The sequence below is a fragment of the Rhyacophila brunnea genome, unplaced genomic scaffold (genome assembly GCF_057557595.1).
Source record: "Rhyacophila brunnea isolate RB1 unplaced genomic scaffold, BYU_Rbru_1.0 scaffold_10, whole genome shotgun sequence".
NCBI lineage: Eukaryota > Metazoa > Arthropoda > Insecta > Trichoptera > Rhyacophilidae > Rhyacophila > Rhyacophila brunnea.
Genome location: NW_028232752.1, coordinates 16147910 through 16166815, shown reverse-complemented (window position 1 = coordinate 16166815; position 18906 = coordinate 16147910). Strand labels below are relative to the sequence as shown.

The following is an 18906-nucleotide window of genomic DNA, read 5'->3' as shown; positions in this document are numbered from 1 at the left end:
TATTACTTAGATACATTTTAGGAAATTAATACTATCGACAGATAGTAGATACTTGATGGATTTTGAATTAAAATTATAATTGATTTATGTTTTGTACCATTCCATTTGTATCGATGCATTTATTTTCGGTGAGTGTGCATAGTAACTGAAGATACCTAAACGGTCGCAAATAACTTAGGGCCGTATGTATGAGATTACCAAATTCTTTATAAGTTATTTAACGGATGTTCCACCATATAGCGTATAGCACTGTGTGTGACGTAAGCAATCTGACGTCACACGTCATTCAAAATGGCTGCTTCATCTGTCACTTTCAAATGTCATTTTAATAATGTATTCATTACAACAAACGTTTCCTTGAGGCCGTCGTTCATCTTGTAGACTCTGTAAAACATTTGCGAACTTTAAAAACAGTTCCTAGTCGTGCTGTTTACAAAATACGTATAATTTTCATCCATAGTCTATAATCTAGATAGTCGGTAACTGATACAATGCCTCGTATTTCGCTTATTTATCTAGTTAATTATTGTAAGATAACTGTAATAAACAAGGCACAACTATCAAATACACTGGTAACATCAATAGTGTCATACGGTGATTGGTATAAATGATAATATTATACAGAGATCATTACATATTATTATCTAAATCCATTTGCATTTCTGTCATTTATTCTTATTCTGTTTTGACATCTCTTAATAGAAGTTTTAGATTCGGATTTTGTTTAGAATGTAATGTAATGATCTCTGTATAATATTATACAGATACAGCAGTGCCCTTCATATGAAATCACTATGGGTTGCCTCGTCTCGTGCCATTCAATTAAAATGGTACCGTATGGTCTGGAAAAGTATTAAACATTTAATTACCTAACGATGATGATACAATGTTTGTACCGAAAAGAAACAGAAAGTAAGTAACTACTTCTTATTCTTTCCGAATCTCGAAACAAATTTCAAGGCAATCCAGAATATAACTTGTAAAAATGTCAACGATAATATTTTTATTTTGTAAGCGTTTATTGGGACCACATTATTGTTTTACTTTCGCTGATAAATGAAAATCTGGGTAGAAGACAGACGTAAGTGCTAAACGATAGTTTTGGGAAAAACGCATTGAAACATTTCGATGATATTATTAAACCAAGACCTATGTTTACATTAAATACTACAATCGACGGATTTAGTCGTAAGACCTAAATAATTTTTAGCGACATGATAAATAGGGAATCGTGAATTCTAAAAACGTTATCACAGCAGAACGCTTGGATTTTATTTAGCTATAAGAAAACCTTCTTTTTTTTAAATAGATTTGAAGCCAAATCGTATGAAAATGACGGCAAAGAGTAAATCTACGGCCCTGGGCAACTAGTTTTTATACAGCCCTGATAAAATACTAAGTACCTAACTTACTTTTTTGCGTCGGTACAGAAGTGGCAATTACATCAAACCGAAATTGCCTTCAATCATTGTTATATAGAAATCCGTTCAGAAAAACATCTAATATTTTTGATTTAACCATAAAACAATTTGTACAAGATACCTAAGTACCGCTCACTGAGAGATTTAGAGACGTGAATTAAGGACGGAATTGTATAAAATCTGTTCCTATTGCACTTAGTAACTTAATGACTTGTTTGAACTGTTTCGAGGCCCTCTTTTGAAATCTTTTAACGTATTGATTGCGTCAAATAAAATCGCCGCTGTACCTACTTATTATTATAATATCGTTCGACAGAGTTTAAGTAAATAATCGACAATTTTATTGTTGGGTTGTTTCGAGGCCCCCTTTTGAAATCTTTTAACGTATTGATTGCGTCAAATAAATTCGCCGCTGTACCTACTTAGTATTATAATATCGTTCGATAGAGCTTAAGTAAATAATCGACAATTTTATTGTTGGGTGTGTAAAGTAAGCGCCGTTCCTTTTCGTGAAATCGGTAAAGTTATCGCTCCGTCTCGTGGAATAAATAATTTGACCGTCTGAGCTAGATAGGCCATATAACAAAAATCTAACAAACTTATTTTTATGAAATACACATAACATTTGATAACTATGTTAATATCTTCAGAAAATTTCCGAACGCTCCGGTTCGTAAACTTTTCCATTTCGAGCGCTGATTAATACAAGTGAATAGCATTTGATCTAATTTTACGAGAGGTTATCAGGCAAAGAGGCATATCAGTGTGAGTGACGTCCCTAGACAAAATGCCGCCCCTAGGCATTGCCAAAATGCCGCCATATTTCCTTCATCACATCCTTTCATGACTGCAATATCTAAGAAATGTGTTGTATGGATACATTACTAACAAGATACAGGTATACGACTAAATCTAATTGAAATGCCATCTCTGATTCTATAGACAATATTGCGAGTCTACGATTTTAGATAGGTACATTTAAAAATACACCTGACAACTTCCAAAACTCACTAGTGACTGGCAAATATATTTGGATAAATTTTAAATTAGGTATGCACGTGTCATTCCTGTTCACCAAGAACGTGACGTTCAAGGACAACGGAAGTAAACTAGACATCGCGAACCCGAAAAATAAAGTCCTGTTAAAACTTTTATTGTAGGTACCTAATTAATAGATATATTTTATTTCCAACCAGTGAGCTGAATTTTTTAATGGAAAGATATTTCCTAAGTTTATGTAGCTTTCTATGTATACCTAATGATTCTCCTCGATTTGACGCCCTTAGTTATAAAACGTAATTATACTCTACTTATGGCTAAGTGAAAACAAACACTAATTAGTATCGTTATTCGCCATAAAATCGTTTTAAAATAATGAAATACGCGTCTCGTCTCCCTTGGGATAAATGGCCGATTCATCAAAATTAACATTTTTTTAATATTTATTCAAGAGCGTGGGTTAAGTCTGACATTTCGAGAAAGGATTTTTTCAACATTTTAATCGGCTTTGCAACGTTAAATCGGCAGGATTAAATTGTGCAAACCATCACGGGTCTGATATAAACTTGTTTTTACTGCTTGAAATATCCACTCAAGTACGTACTCGATTACTTGCTAAGCGATCTATCAAGTTTTAAATACTCGCAGAATAACTCTATCTCTGAAAGTATCTAACTATTTACTATATCAGCATTTTCATAATATTAACACATTTTAATTTACATATATAAGTATACAGCCTCCACTGTACAATGGCGGATTGTTGGAGAAAATACAGTTACCTATTAGAAATGTTTATGGTAGGAATACAAGAATATCATTAATTATTGTTATACCTACCGATAATAAAAATACATCATTAGACAGTGACATCCCGTGGTTGGTAGCTAGGTCATGCGATGCATAGGGACGGTACATTATAAAGAGCGACGAATGAAGGAATAGATACAAATATTATTAATTTAAACAAAACGTAATTACATATTTTTTATCGTACTAATTTTACTATTATTAAATATAACTGGACCGGTTTCGCCAACTTCAGAGGGATATTTTCAATTGAAAGAATATACAACAAAAAAAAATTTAATTAAGCTAAACAAATTCAAAAATAGACAAAAACATTCACGAATATGAAATAGCCTCTCGAACGATATTATGGCAAATAATGTGATTACTAATTAATGGTTATGTGCTCCAATGATACGTATTTATCGAATTAAGACGCTTTATAATATTATAATTCAGAATGTTATATTATTTAATAAGTAAAATAAGTCAATATTTTTATGACAATACAATGATTGTTTTAAATTTTCTTTGGATTCTGTTAAATTTACAATTAAATAATTACAATATAAAAAGAACTTTTTATATACAACGTTTTTAAATTTTTTGTTGAATCATATAAACTTGACTTGACTAGCTTAAACGATCAAAAAAATTGTACTTGATAGAAATAATACTGAAATGTCATATTGATTTCCATAGTAACGCACGTATATATTAATAATTTAGTTGCTAGGACCCCAGACCCCTAGCAACTAATAATGGTGTCGAAATAACTTTTCATAAAAAACAGAATTAAATGAAAATTAATTCAATTCTACTTAAAGATGGCTAAAAGTATTAAAAAAATACATTGCCATCGTGTTCTGATATATTCTAAAAGTTTCAAATGTCTAGCTAGTCGGGAAGTTAGTTAAAATCGATTGCAAGATTTATACCGGACAAAGAACCACCGGACAAATAAGAATACGAGCTAAGAAAAACGTTGTAAAAATAGGTTTATTTAGGTGGAACGGCAATTTTGAGCTGGTACCCAGGCGGCAGCCACCCTTGGCGCGTCGCTGAGAATATGTCCTATGTTTTGGCTGTATTTAATTACTTTGAAATACACGAAGACAGGTCTCATCTACACATTAATTAATAATCCTTTCGTACTTCCGTAACAGTGTGTAACCAAAACAGATCAACATTATTTATATATGAGGTGCAGTAGCGAATGGTGGAGGTTGGCTGTTAAGATCCGACATAAATAGTACCCACTAAACTTTGTCGGTCAAACGTTTTTGTTTTCAATGAACTTAGACCTCTAAGTATACGTAGATAATGTTAGTTTTTTTTAATTCAATTAAACCCTGCCTAATCCAAGACATTTTTTTTTCGACCATGTCCGATCCTAATAGGATCATATGGGCCTCCACAGAGTAGAGGTTTGTATTAACAGATTTTGTTTTTTACGAGAAATGGATGTCACCCACTTGCTCAACCTATTAGGTCCATACCCTGGACACACACAATGAAAAACAATATTATGTGTATAGGTAAATCATTATACAGTGGCACCATAGGCGTTTCGCGTTTCGTTATTGGAATTGTTTGCTGCAGTGCCTGATTTAATGCTAACAAACAACACCACTACAACTGCAAGTCGCTTTTTCCGTACCCATGGTGCCACTGTAGAGTGATTTACCTATACTTGCCAGGCCCAGGATTCGAACCTGAGACCCACGGCGTGATAGTCCAAGGCTACTGGATAATAATCAAAACATATTCTTTTATGTATCTATAGAATATCTTTAATTATCAGGCATGGCTTAATAAAAAAAAAAAACCAACACCATCTGTAATATTATGTATTCTTAATTTAACGAAAACAAATAAATATGACTGTAAAGTGTGCAGTATTTTTGTCAGATCGCCCATGCCCCATAGCATACCTAAACCATTATGGTTTTGTTTAGGCAGGGTTTAATTGAATTTTAAAAACTAACCAGCACCATTTGCAAATTGTATTCTTAGATCAATGAAAACAAATAAGTATGACTGACAAAATGTACTATGCATGATTTATGTCAAATCCCAACAGCCAACCTCAGCCCCCTGCCACTAATGAGTGGTGTAGAAACAAACTACGGACTAATTAATTAACAACTTATAAACGCAAATACGTAATTTAATGGGTTGTTATTATAGTGCGGCAAAATTCTTATATTATGTTTATGTACCTATTCAGAACATGAAATTAATTAGCAGATATCCTAGATCAGGTAGTATGTACTTACCTATGTGTATATATATTTATATTTATAATACCTATATATATACCTATATGTATTTATATTTACGTTATTTTCCATCATGTTTATGAATTTATGACAGGAAATGAAACCAGTAAAGTGCCTACTAGGTAATAATATCTACCAGCTAATATAAATTAAGTATGTAGGTACAGACAGCGTAATATTATTAAGTAAGTAGGTGTTTACGACACCACATTTTATTGAATTACGTTTCAATTGAGTTATTGATTTATATCGTCCGTAGAAAGTTGTTATCCGGTAAACAGTGTCCAGGTAAACTACCCTAAGTAATAAAATAATTGTTAATAAATCGAAAGCCTCGTTAGTGACAGCATACTACTTAATTAGGCAGGTGCTTAACAATTTTACAACGGTGCATTTTATGTTGGTATTATAATTACAGTAATATTATTTACACCATTTCCTTTCTTGACGGAGCATTTTAGCACCACACTTTTAAGAGATTAATATTATTATAAGAGTCATCACTACCAAAGTAATGTCAAATAAGTACGGGGATAAATTTGTGGAATCGAACGTCCGAGGTACTGGCTGATTTTGAGACTCCCCACGATAAAAAATAATACTTAAATCCTTAAATGAAAACCATAAATTGGTACTATGTTTTTTTATAATCACAACCTGTAACTAAAAATTATTGTAGAAGATGACTGAGATTTTTTGTCGCTTTGATCTGCGCGAGTACCTAGTTATACGTATTGGTCTGTTGCAGGGATTTTTTTCTATTATATACCTACTCGATTTGTTAAAAATACGCATACTTAATTTTAAAATTTTGATAAAATATAATAATAAGTGTATGACTGGTTTGAACTGTTTCGAGGCCCCATTTTAAATATTATGTCGATTGCGTCATCCATGTCAAAGAAAATCTTCGTTAGTCAAACATTGTTTACACCTAAACATAATCTTACAGTGGGCAGTCAACACTGGGGAGCAAATAAAGATAATGCATTGATTGATCTCGCGATCAAAGGGCTAGATTCTTATGCCGGGTCCACATTGGCAATATGTCGCCGGAAACCTCGTTAAATTTTACGATAAGTATGATAATTATCGTAAAATTTAGCGAGGTTGCCGGCGACATGTTGCCAGTGTGGACCCGGCATTATAATGTCAGTAAAAGACAAGTTATTTTTTCGTTTAATTATTGAATTCAGTGCTCGTGTATGTCTATGTTTCAAATTCTTTTCTGCCTCCCGTATTTTCTTATCTACTGAATAGGCAGTTGGATATGAATACAACAATATGATGAATAATGATCGCTAAAAAACGCCTCTCGGGTTAACCCACATAATACGAAGATGCATAAAAGTAGTGGCATGTAAAAATACACGTCGGGCATAACGTGTAAAGACAATACATGAAACAAGTGTACATAATATAAGAAGGTAACCAAGGGACGTCATCTAGCTATGATTAAATCTAGACTAGTAGAATCTTATATTATACAAGACACTCGTGGCTGGCAGAATAATAAAATTACAGGGAATGGGACGACTGGACTCCGGACAATTGGACGCCGTACTGTCGTAGACACGTATACAGAACGTAGACGAGGTATTTCAATCAGTTTCTATGTACTACTTAGTAGTTTTAATTCATTTTACTCTTAACGTAATGTATTCTTTATTGCGGATTGAGAATTAGGTACCATGCCTAAGGCTTTATATAAAATAAAAAACTCTTTTTTCGTTGGAACTTAAACATATTCACGATTAAATCATTATTTACGTCTGCATATTTCACATTCTCACCAACTATTAAATCATAATATAATCATTTAGGTAAATATATACATATAATAATATTAAATATTTTTTTAAAGTACCTATAAGTACTGTGACACCCCCGTATGGTCCCCATTTGGGGATGTCTTTGTGTATCTGGAGACGCCCGAATCGGTAACAAAGCCAACAAATAATAAAGCGCTGATTACGAAAATAAATAATAATAAAAGAGCCCAGCCGGCAATGCCGTAAATTTTGTTAACCGTTGGAGATTTGCAACGTCGCTTTCTTTTCGACGACGGTTTCGTTGGAAAAAATCACAAGATGGCGCGCAGATCGCGACAAACAGAAAAATCGCGAGCACGCCGATTTCGTACGGAAAAAATAAATTATTCAAAATGTAACCATATAGTATAATATTAACGTTAAATAAACTCGCCGTTTTCCATCACAATTCCGGTGCCTTAATTATCCACCTTCATCCCAAATACAGACGATAAAAAAGAAAACAAAACACAAAGTGACAGTTGAGAAATTTTCACACACATAATGGAGGGGAGTGATAAGTGGCCCCAGTCAACGTGGGACTACGCTTCTTGATTTTGATCGTCTGGAATCAAGAAGCAGGTGGAATTTCTTTCACCCGGACACACAACCCTGAGATCCAAACACCGGAATAGGAAACGGCGAGGAAAAAACATCCAGAGGCTTGCCTCTGGTGGCGCTCAACAAACTATAATAAAAAAGCAGTAGAAAGAGGATGCTGCCAAAGCCAAGCCAGTGAAGAAAAGAGCAGAAACACCCGGATTGCGAAGTCATGGCTCCCGATGTACTCCCGACCAACTGCATCCGCCAGCGAACTTGGCCCACGGACGAGTGTATCGGGCAAGACCCTGGCTCCAACGAGGGAAAACGGCGTCAAATGCCCTGCATCATCAGCCGCTTGAGCTCTCTTCGTCAACAGCAGCGTGTCTGTGAGCCTTGCAATCAGCCCTGGCCCAAATGCACCAGGATGAAGAGAGCTACAAAGCGGCCTTCTTCAGCTGAGCAAAGCAGCCTCCATCAGCGGAAAGCAGCCAAGCAGCATCCTCAGCCATTAGCATCATAGATTAGTTAGTTTTAAGTGTTTTGTGTTTGGAAGCGATGTATAATAAGTTATTTCAGTGCTCGAAGTGAAAAATTTTACAACCCGGAGCGGTTGTATGAGGCAGAATGGCGTTCCGGTCCATTTCGGGCCCTGATATATTTTTAAAATTATTTTTATAAACTTTAAAGCCATTTAAGTATTAAATGAAGTTTTCTGCATATTATATTAGTATAATATCAGTGTAGTGCGTGTAATTCGACAGCCGCGGCAGGGCAAGCGAGCAAAAAAGGGGGTCGAGTAATGCGCCGGTATGCATTTTCGTGAGGGATCGACTGATTTTCGGACGGTCGCTGTTGGGAAGGCTGGGTGCGACGTCCTCTCTCAGCATCCGCCCGTACGGTAGACATGGGGAGCCGCGAACCACTACGCCCACAAAGCGGCGTAGTGCTGCATCCGAAACTCTCCGGTTGCCGACGGTGTTGAGAGGGCTGGGCGCGACGCCCTCCTCTCTCAGCAGCTTTACGGTAGGCCTGGGAACCGCGAACCACTATGCTACAGTGCTGCATCCGAGTCTCTCCAGCCGCCGACGTACCGGGAGGGCTTCGATCCTTCAACGTCTAGAGACGCAACCACCCCTTATCAAGCCGCCGCACTGTCCAGTTACACACGCTATCGTAATCAGCCCTTAGTTGGCCCGATCCCCATTCGGGCCTTTCCGGAGAGGTGCGCTTGTGACACCCCCGTATGGTCCCCATTTGGGGATGTCTTTGTGTATCTGGAGACGCCCGAATCGGTAACAAAGCCAACAAATAATAAAGCGCTGATTACGAAAATAAATAATAATAAAAGAGCCCAGCCGGCAATGCCGTAAATTTTGTTAACCGTTGGAGATTTGCAACGTCGCTTTCTTTTCGACGACGGTTTCGTTGGAAAAAATCACAAGATGGCGCGCAGATCGCGACAAACAGAAAAATCGCGAGCACGCCGATTTCGTACGGAAAAAATAAATTATTCAAAATGTAACCATATAGTATAATATTAACGTTAAATAAACTCGCCGTTTTCCATCACAATTCCGGTGCCTTAATTATCCACCTTCATCCCAAATACAGACGATAAAAAAGAAAACAAAACACAAAGTGACAGTTGAGAAATTTTCACACACAAAATGAAGGGGAGTGATAGTACCTAACGTCTATTTATTTTCGAATTCCGTGGTGTCCAGTTATCCCGGTGCCAAATCGTCCTAGACCCAAATTACATTGGCTAAAATAATGATAGTGTGCGCCTAGTTTTATTTATATTAGTTTCTGATTATATTTTTATATGTTGACTTTGTCATTCATGGTTTGGTTATAATATTAAAATGTATTTAAACAACAAACAATGAAGTAATTCACAAGTCAAAACTTACATAAATGTAGGTAATGGTAAAAGTATTAATAATTAATAGTTATTTTATAACTACGTTCATCACAAAAGTAGGTAATCAAAGCAAATGTATATTATGCATTGCTAAATTATAATTTATATTGACGTGTCTGAGACCATACTATTTATTATGCATGTAGATATTATTAAAAAAAACACAACACATGAATAAGTTGCTATAATATCTACAAAGTATCACCTCGCCTCAAACTATGAAGGCTCACAGGTAAATCTTTGATTTTAAAATCATATGATGCAGGTAGGTGATTAAAAACTCTCAGATGATGCACTGTCAAAATCTTGAGAAGTTGAAAAGGAAAATGAATTAAGTTATAGAATGCGATTGCAACAATTATGAATAATAATGTTATTTGTTGGTGTAAAGTTCCAACAGGGCAGCACAAAATCAGAAATCAAACCTACGGCAAGACGAAACAAGAAAAGTTGAAACACATACACTAGCGCAAGCCTGGCAAGCACCGAAGGAGTATCCAATAAAAACACAGGTACACACACACTATCACATAAATCACGCTCTTTCCTTTGACATAATATCACAATCAGGTTATTGGTCTCCTGTTTCTTCCAAAGTCCGGCTAATTCAGGTGTTATATTGAAACGCCATCATCCTACCTGTGCGAATGACACATACACACGAGAGCGCAAGTTGTTATCTCACCGCGGGCGCTCTTTTACCGGCGGTTAAAAGTCGACTGATGCAGTTTTGAAGTTTTGTTTTGTAAAATCGCCGCTCTGGCGGCTGCCACCTGTAACTAATCAAGTATGGAGAACGAAGCAGCGACGCCGATCGCCGGGTTGGTTGATCTTGGCTACGTCGGCGGACTTCGTATGGGCTCGTGCATGTTACCTGTGAAGACCGTATTACGCGCCGGAATCGCGGCACAGGTAAAAACATAGGTGAGGCACAGGTGAATCATAATATCATAACACACAATGGCCGTGTAGATAGATACCTACCTACAATCAACTCAAAATCCAAATATTTACTTATAAAATACAAATGAACATGCAGAAAGTTGAAATAAAACAAGTATTGTATTAGGTAACTTCGAAATTTCGTGATTTTTTTTCAATTTATTTATTTATTCATTCAGTAGGTACAATATCGATGGTGCAGATCACAAACCTTCTTAGTCAAAAAATACGATTTTACTGCGGAAGGTTAAAAATGATTTGTTTGCAGCATAAAACGATGAATATGACATAGGAGTTATAATTAAAATATCAATAAACTGGGCTATATTTCTCTTTGACATAGGAGGTAAAGTTCAACAGATCCGTTAAATTTTTGTTGATTTTTTGATACCATAAAGTCAAAATCATAAAATTTGACATAGATGGTTTGTGATCTGCACCATCGATATTGTAACATTTCAATTCGAAGAAGTCAATATTATAATTATTAAGTTTATTCGACATCAGCAACCCCAATCAGGGAAAACAAAAATAATAAAATGGGTTACCTTCTGGGTGCGGCTGTAACAATGTTTAAATCTCGAGTGTGGAGAAATATGGGTTAAACATAAACGCGCATTCAATATTAGTAATGTTTGAAGACTCGTCGCTGATTTTATATTTCTTGCCTGACCATCGTAAAGTAATAATCCGAACTTGGCATCAAAATCTTCGTCCGTAGCGATGCGATTGGCTTTCACATGTATATCTTAATAAACTGTTCTTTACCCCAATGTTTAAATGATCTATTCATAATGACATTGAAAAATATACCATATTTTAGTAGATAGTCTTTTGAACCATTTTATCGCAAAAATTTTCTTAGAATTTGAAAATTATTCACAAATTTAGCAAAAACAGGCGACCTTCGGTCGATTTCTAAAACGATTAAAAAATAAGACAAGAAACACGTTTACAGTGAATTTAAAATATTAAGCCATGGCCCATGTTTGATCCTATGAAGATCATAATTTGGACCTCCAGTGGAGGTTATATTGACAGATTGTTTGTTTGTACGTGAAATGGATGTTAGCTACTTACCCAACCTACGAGTATTAGATTCATATTAATATGAGTCCAAAGACACATTGAAAAACAACATGTAAATTTTTGTCAGACCCGTGATTGGAACCCGGGACCCACGATATTATAGGCTAACAGTGCTAACACGCTAGATCTTGGCCGTCGTGGGGCCAATTTTTACTACCTTCCATATGAATACAACGTTGATAGCTATTTGTCACATGTAACGGTATATTCTATATCACTGGTGAGTGGTCAATGGAGATTACTTGAATAGCTAACAATTAAATTATTGTAATCCAGCGGGTCTATTCTATACTTATCGACAGCTAAAGTGATAAAGTGATAGATATTATCAAACTTAGGGTGGGTTTGTATTATAGTATTAGCACTTATTGTAACAATTACAATAAACCGCTTCTAATTGTTGCAATAACTGCTATATTTTAACAGCAGTAAGAGAGGTGATGGTAAAATATAGCACTTATTGCAACGATTAGAACCAACTTATTGTAATAGTTATAATAAGTGCTAATACTTTGATACAAAACTAGCCTAAGTTTGATAATATCTATCACTATCACTTTAGCGTTCGATAAGTATAGAATAGACCCACTGACCAATACAATATAATTATTATGATAAACTATTACATCGATCGCTTTTACAATTGCATTGCGATTTGATGTATCAAATTACTGATTTTGTCGTGTGAAACGATCTTCCTAGTACAAAAACAAACCAGTCATTTATTAAATCAGTGTTTCCCAATTTGCCGGTTCCGAAGAGCATTGGTGACAATATAATGAATTCAAAGATACCTACCTATAATGTGTAATTATTAATCAATATACCTTTACGATTTATCTCATTTCCTCTTCATAACAGAATTAAATTTACTGTACATACATTATTAGCTACGTATGTGGATACGTGCAATGACGTCCCGTGGGGGTAGGCAGATTGAGCGTCGCTTGGGGGCGGCAGTTATTGGAAGGGCGGCAAATCGAGGAGAATCATTTGGTTTAATAGTCATAAAAATAGCTACCTAAATTTAGTAATAACGAAAATATCTTTCCATTAAAAAAATCAGCTCACTGGTTGGAAATAAAATTATTAATTAACATTCAAGGTTTAACAGGACTGCATTTTTTTGTCGGGTTCGCGATGTCTAGTTTACTTCCGTTGCCCTTCGACGTTCTTGGTGACCAGAAATCGATTTAATTATGCCAAAATCTTTGTATCGCAAACATGACATGTAAGAAGCCACAGTTTTACCGACGTCAAAAAATGGAGAAAATATGTATAGATTTCATTTTGTATGTTTGGTATATAATTATTAGTAGGCGTCAAATCGAGGAGAATCACTAGGTACCTACATAATTACAGAAATAGCTAACTAAACTTAGTAATAACAGAAATATCTTTATATTAAAAAAATCAGCTCACTGGTTAGTAACAAAATGTATTAATTAGGTAGGTAGGTACTATAAAGGATTTTTTGTCGTGTTCGAGATGTCTAGTTTACTTCCGTTGTCCTTGGACGTCACGTTCTTGGTGAGCAGCAATGACACGTGCATACCTATTTTAAAATGTATCCAAATATGTTTGCCAGTCACTCGGCAGAGTCAGTCACTAAATTAGATTTAGTGTTATATAATATATTGTTAGTAATCTATCCATACAACACATTTCTTCGATATTGGAGTCATGAAAAAATGATAAAAAATACTATATAAAAAATGGGGCGGTATTTTGTCTAGGGACGTCACTGGATACATGCTACCTTCTAAACTCTAAAGTCTATAAACATGGAACTGCGAACCCATGGATCGCGAGGTAATTTTTGTGTGGTCGCCAACTATTTAATTCGGATTATAAGTAACGTTTCCATACACTTCTCTTGCAGATAATAGTTAGAACAGTCGCCTGCGGCGCTTTTTACTTCAAGCTTATTAAATAATGAAAATTTATGGTTGCACGAAATGTACCTACCTAAGTACTTTGTATTTTTTAATTTTCGATTATCGTGTGTTTAGTTGATAGTTTACCAGTTTTATGCTGGTTAATCCTTTATGCTGTAAAAACACAATAATTATAACTACTGTAATTTTGGTCTATTCGAAAAAATTTTGGTGTTTGTGTCATAAATATAACTGATTTGACCACATTATAATTTATCTAGGTAAGTAATTATTTCATGAAATAAATCTTATTTGCTGAATTTTCCAATGTTTCTTTTTGTTAAATCATGTTTTTTTTTTAATTATTAATTACCAATTGTCTTTTGCTTTTTCGTACAAGGTGGTTGTTGGTAATTTTGGACAATCACAAACACCCAGGCTTTGAGAAAATCACAAAAATATTGTGTCCTCACCGGGTCGAACCCAGAATTCTCGGGTGGAAGGCCAGCGCCTTACGCACTGCAGCACGAGAGCCGCCTGTTAATTCTTGTTATAATTAATTAGGTACATAATGATATCATCAAACTAATTATATTCCCGGAAAATACGAGACAAGAGGCGAGTAGGGATAAAAAAACTGTACGAAGCCTTCATCAGGCATTGAATCGACCCCCATTGATGACTATGTATTATGATTTTACCATATACCAAAATTGGACCCTATATTACCGTTGATAAATAATTTAAAATCATTGTTTTCCTTCTGCTTCTTCGTTCATCTTATCGTGTTGTAAATGTAGATTCATACCCAGAAACTGCCGAGGAGCCACTTCATTAAAGTTTAATCAAAAGATTCATATTTAAAAAATGAAAAGCCTGCTGTCCAAAAGGATATTCTTGGGTACGTGTTAAAACGGTGAACTAACAAGCTCCTACCATTTTTAACCGCACTCCGATTGAAGCGCCTTCCGGTTAAGCGTCAATTACATTGAGCTTCTTTACGAGCTGTTTGTTGGCGAATTTATAATCTGCCTGTAAAGTCACCCAGTGTAATCATCGAAATGTTAGCGAGTTCGATGATTACACTGGGCAACTTAGGCAGATTATAAATTCGCCAACAAACAGCTCGTAAAGAAGCTCAATGTACCTAATTGACGCATTAGCGACAGTTGTCCACGTGTTAAAACTGTGAACTAACAATCTCCTCCCACTTTTAATCGCACTAGGGACTTCCGGTTATTGCCTAGCTAGATCTTCTTGTTGGACAGTATATTAGTAAACGAAACACTGAACGTATTACTGCAACATCATATAGGTACGTGTCAGTCAATGTTTTCAACTATAATTAATTGTAACAAAATAGACTACAGTCTGAAGATGACATAATATTATGGTGCTATAATATCTAACATTCTAATATGACCATGGCCCCCACAAGGGGGGGGGCTTGGGGGCGTGCTCAGGAGGGGGGGCCCGACGAGGCGAGTCGACTAGATAAGTGAGATAAACACACAACACAAATTTGCTTTAATAGTAAAAAAAAGTTGCCTTATTGCTATTTTCCTTCTGTGATATTATTATTTTAAATTATGTGGTTGTACGATACAATTTTTAATTGTATATCAATACTCAATAACTCCATAATTCAAATGGATGTATTAACATAATATGTATACAAAAAAAACACTAAATATACACATTAATTTTACCGCGTACACCATTTGGAAAACGCTACTGGAGAACGTCACACTGCCTTTATCCTTCGCGATAGGTAGGGGGCCTGCCTAAGATCCTAGCCCAGGGGCCCGCTTATGGGTGTGGGGACCATGAATATAACAACAATATGCAATGAGCTTTCAAAACATATTCAAATCCAAAATTCACATTAGGTAATAAAAATGCAATGTTGTAATTATTTTCGTGGAAGCTCACAAAGGTTAAAAAAATCTGTAGCCATAGTCAACTGTAGCCTCTAATGATGATATGGCTGACTTATAATGGCACTGGGACAACTTGCCGCCAGGACAAGTGGGTGCCGCACTGTCGAATGAAATAAATAATATACGTTCGTCAAGATTTGATACAGAAAGTACGAGTAGAATAACAAGTTCAATAAGTTCTATTTACTACCTAGTACTTACCTTACGCTACTTACCTTACTACTTACCTTACCTTACGCTTTATATAAAAATAAAATAACTTTACTCTCTTCTCACCGGAACTTAAACATATGCACAATAAAATCATTATTTACGTGTGTATATTTAAATTTTATATTTTAAAAATACCTATTATTCACTCACGTCTATTTATCTTCGAATTTCATTTGATTGCGTAGCGCCCAATTGTGCCGGCGAGGAATCATCCTAGACTAGGGAATCCAATCCCGAGCCAAATTCTGATCCCGGGATTTCGGGATTACAATTTGACAATCCCGGAATCCCGGGATTGGTATTTTTTTCCATTGTTAATATAAAAAATTTATATTCACAAATAACTTTGATAAAATCGGTCAAAAATAAATCCAGTATAATTTATACTATATTTAAGACATTTATTGTTAATATTGTATACGTTCAATCTTGGAAATACATAAGTTTAATGGAGTAAATAATATTGTAATATAAATAACAATGTGAATGTAATATGAGATTGCTGTTTCTGATAGTAAAGACTTATCATGGTTCCATAAAAATTGATAAAAAATCAATCCCGAAAGGTTCGGGATTATGTTTATCAATCCCGGGATTCATAGATATCGAAAATAGCTCGGGATCCCGGGATTGGAATCCCTATCCTAGACCCCTTATAATCGTGTCATCCTTTGCTCTTGCCTTCCACAAAGTATTTATTATCTTGTGCGAAAACGAATGTCGTGTCTGATTGGTACAATATAAAATCGAAATGAACAAAAAATTCCATGACAGATGACTTATAAAATATTTAAAATATAATATTATGTATTTCTGTGGTACTTCTAAGTTTAATCTATTAATGATTAGAATATTTTGGTGTACCTACTTCGCAGTTCCCACGTTACATTTTCTATAAAGATACCTACTCGTTCATTACTTCTCTGCAATTTAAAATGTTGCCTGCAACGGTTCTATTTTAGCAATTCATTGGATTTGGCCACGCTTTAAAGCAGTGGTTCCCAAACTTTATGTTACTACGCCTCCCTTTTAAAAAAATCTAATCTTGGAGCCTCCCCCCCTCTTTATTTCATTAAATCATACAGACACCTTTTTAAATATCATCATATAACAAAAATTATCATTTAAGTATATCAATCATCATATAGGTATCACATCATAATAGCAACGTACCTATAACCGCATATTTAAAAGCCTTGAAACAAAGTTTTTTTACTATTAATAAAATAACGTGATAAGTGCATTATCAAACTAACCAAGAACTCATTAAATAGATTTTTGTTTGCTTTTTTTATTGTAATTTTGATTTCCAAAGCTCCAATATTTTATGAATGCTTTCACTTCGTCTTTTTAAATCAATGAATGCATTAGTCGTCCTTGCATTGATTTATTCACTCATTTTTTTTTTAAATTTCAATCAAATAGACAAGTTTAACAACAAAATTATCGTACCTAAACAAATTTGCCTCAGATTTCAACATTATGATTTGACTCTTTTATTTCATTTCTTCACGAGATAGCCAGCGCGCTTCACAATATACTATAGAGGTGTTATAAAATTAGTCTCCATATTTTCAGACAGGTTTGCAAACAACCTTTTATAGGACTGTTCTATGTAGTTTATATCTAGCGGCTGTTTTATAAAATAAGCATTTGCAAACTGCAAACCTGTGGCTACATTAATTGTGTGAAACTTTTAGCGCCTCCCTTCGCAACACTTCGCGCCTCCCAGTTTGGAAATCGCTGCTTTAAAGTAATCCAAAATATTATTATACTCGTACCTAGTCCCTAGCTCCGGGGCCTAGCATGTCATTAATCAAATTGATTTTTGCTACAAACAAACATCTCATTGTCGATTGGCTTTTCAAGAGATTCAGTGTTTACTTGGTGGTGATGAGTGATGAGTGATGACAATTTTCATACTTCATTTTTTTATTTGATAAGAGTGTCATGACTTGACAGATACATAAGATAAAAATGCGAAAGCCAGTCGCCATGGACAAAGACTTCAAAGCTTGTAAATGAACACCACTAGTAATACGTGCAGGTCAGGCGTTTATAGCTACACCCTAAAGTGTAGAGTGTCTGGGTATAGGGAATGACTCTGGAAAAGTGTGGTATTCGGCATTTGAAATGACGGGAAGGTATTTTCTTAACACCACCCCTCCCGCCGCTTTAAAAAGATTATTGATGTTTTTCAAAATAGATCCACCCACACTAATTTTCTGTGTGCGCGCCTAGATATAATCAATACATTTTGGAACATGATAGAGCGTTCCGCTTCATGTAATTTTATATTTCAAGCACTGTTTATAGCTAAGGTTGGTTCATGACTTAATGAATATCAGATCATAAACACAAGAAAAACAAAGCCCGTTACGTGTTCTCAAATAGTATCAATATTTAATACGCGTTTCGTGGTAAACTGATAACCGTGATAAACTTTAATGCAAACATAAATTAATATTGAAAATAATGTGTTCAAGTTTATCCCATGTTTCTTCATACTCGAGTATTCATCTTCATACTTCATACAGCCACATCTAAAAGTTAATCAGTTTCCCTTATTGTCATGTTTTTATGAGTAAGACAAACATGATACATAGGTATATTAATATTTATATTTCGGAAATCTTCTGCTTCTACACCCGGCTAGACAGTGACGTCCCGTGGGGGTAGGTAGTTTGACCCTTGCTTGGGGGCGGCAATTACTCGAAGGGCGGACAATCGAGGAGAATCATTTCGTATATATAGAAATAGCTACATAAACATAGTAATAACGAAAATATCTTTCCATTAAAAAATTCAGCTCGCTGATTGGAAACAAAATGTATCTATTAAATAACATAAAAGGTTTAACAGAACTGTATTTTTTTTGTCGAGTTCGCGATGTCTAATTTACTTCCGTTGCCCTTCGATGTCCATAGTGACCAGTAACGACAAGTGCACAGGTGATAAAAAATACTGTATAAAAAAAATAGGGCGACAATTTGGCGCTACCCAGAGGCGGCATTTTGTCTAGGGGCGTCACTGCGGCTAGATTATTTTCAGAAGTGGTTTCTTATCCTGCAACGTT

The 18906-nt window shown here is 35.2% G+C and overlaps 1 protein-coding gene across 1 annotated transcript in view; it reads right to left on the bottom strand.

The window, feature by feature from the left end:
- The window catches only part of LOC147078937 (uncharacterized), a 286232-nt gene extending 275716 nt beyond the window's left edge, over positions 1-10516 (bottom strand). The window contains exon 1 of the mRNA XM_085951493.1: positions 10233-10516. The gene's annotated coding sequence lies outside the window, so the exon portion shown is untranslated. The remainder of the gene's footprint in view (positions 1-10232) is intronic.
- Positions 10517-18906: the final 8390 nt, after the last annotated feature.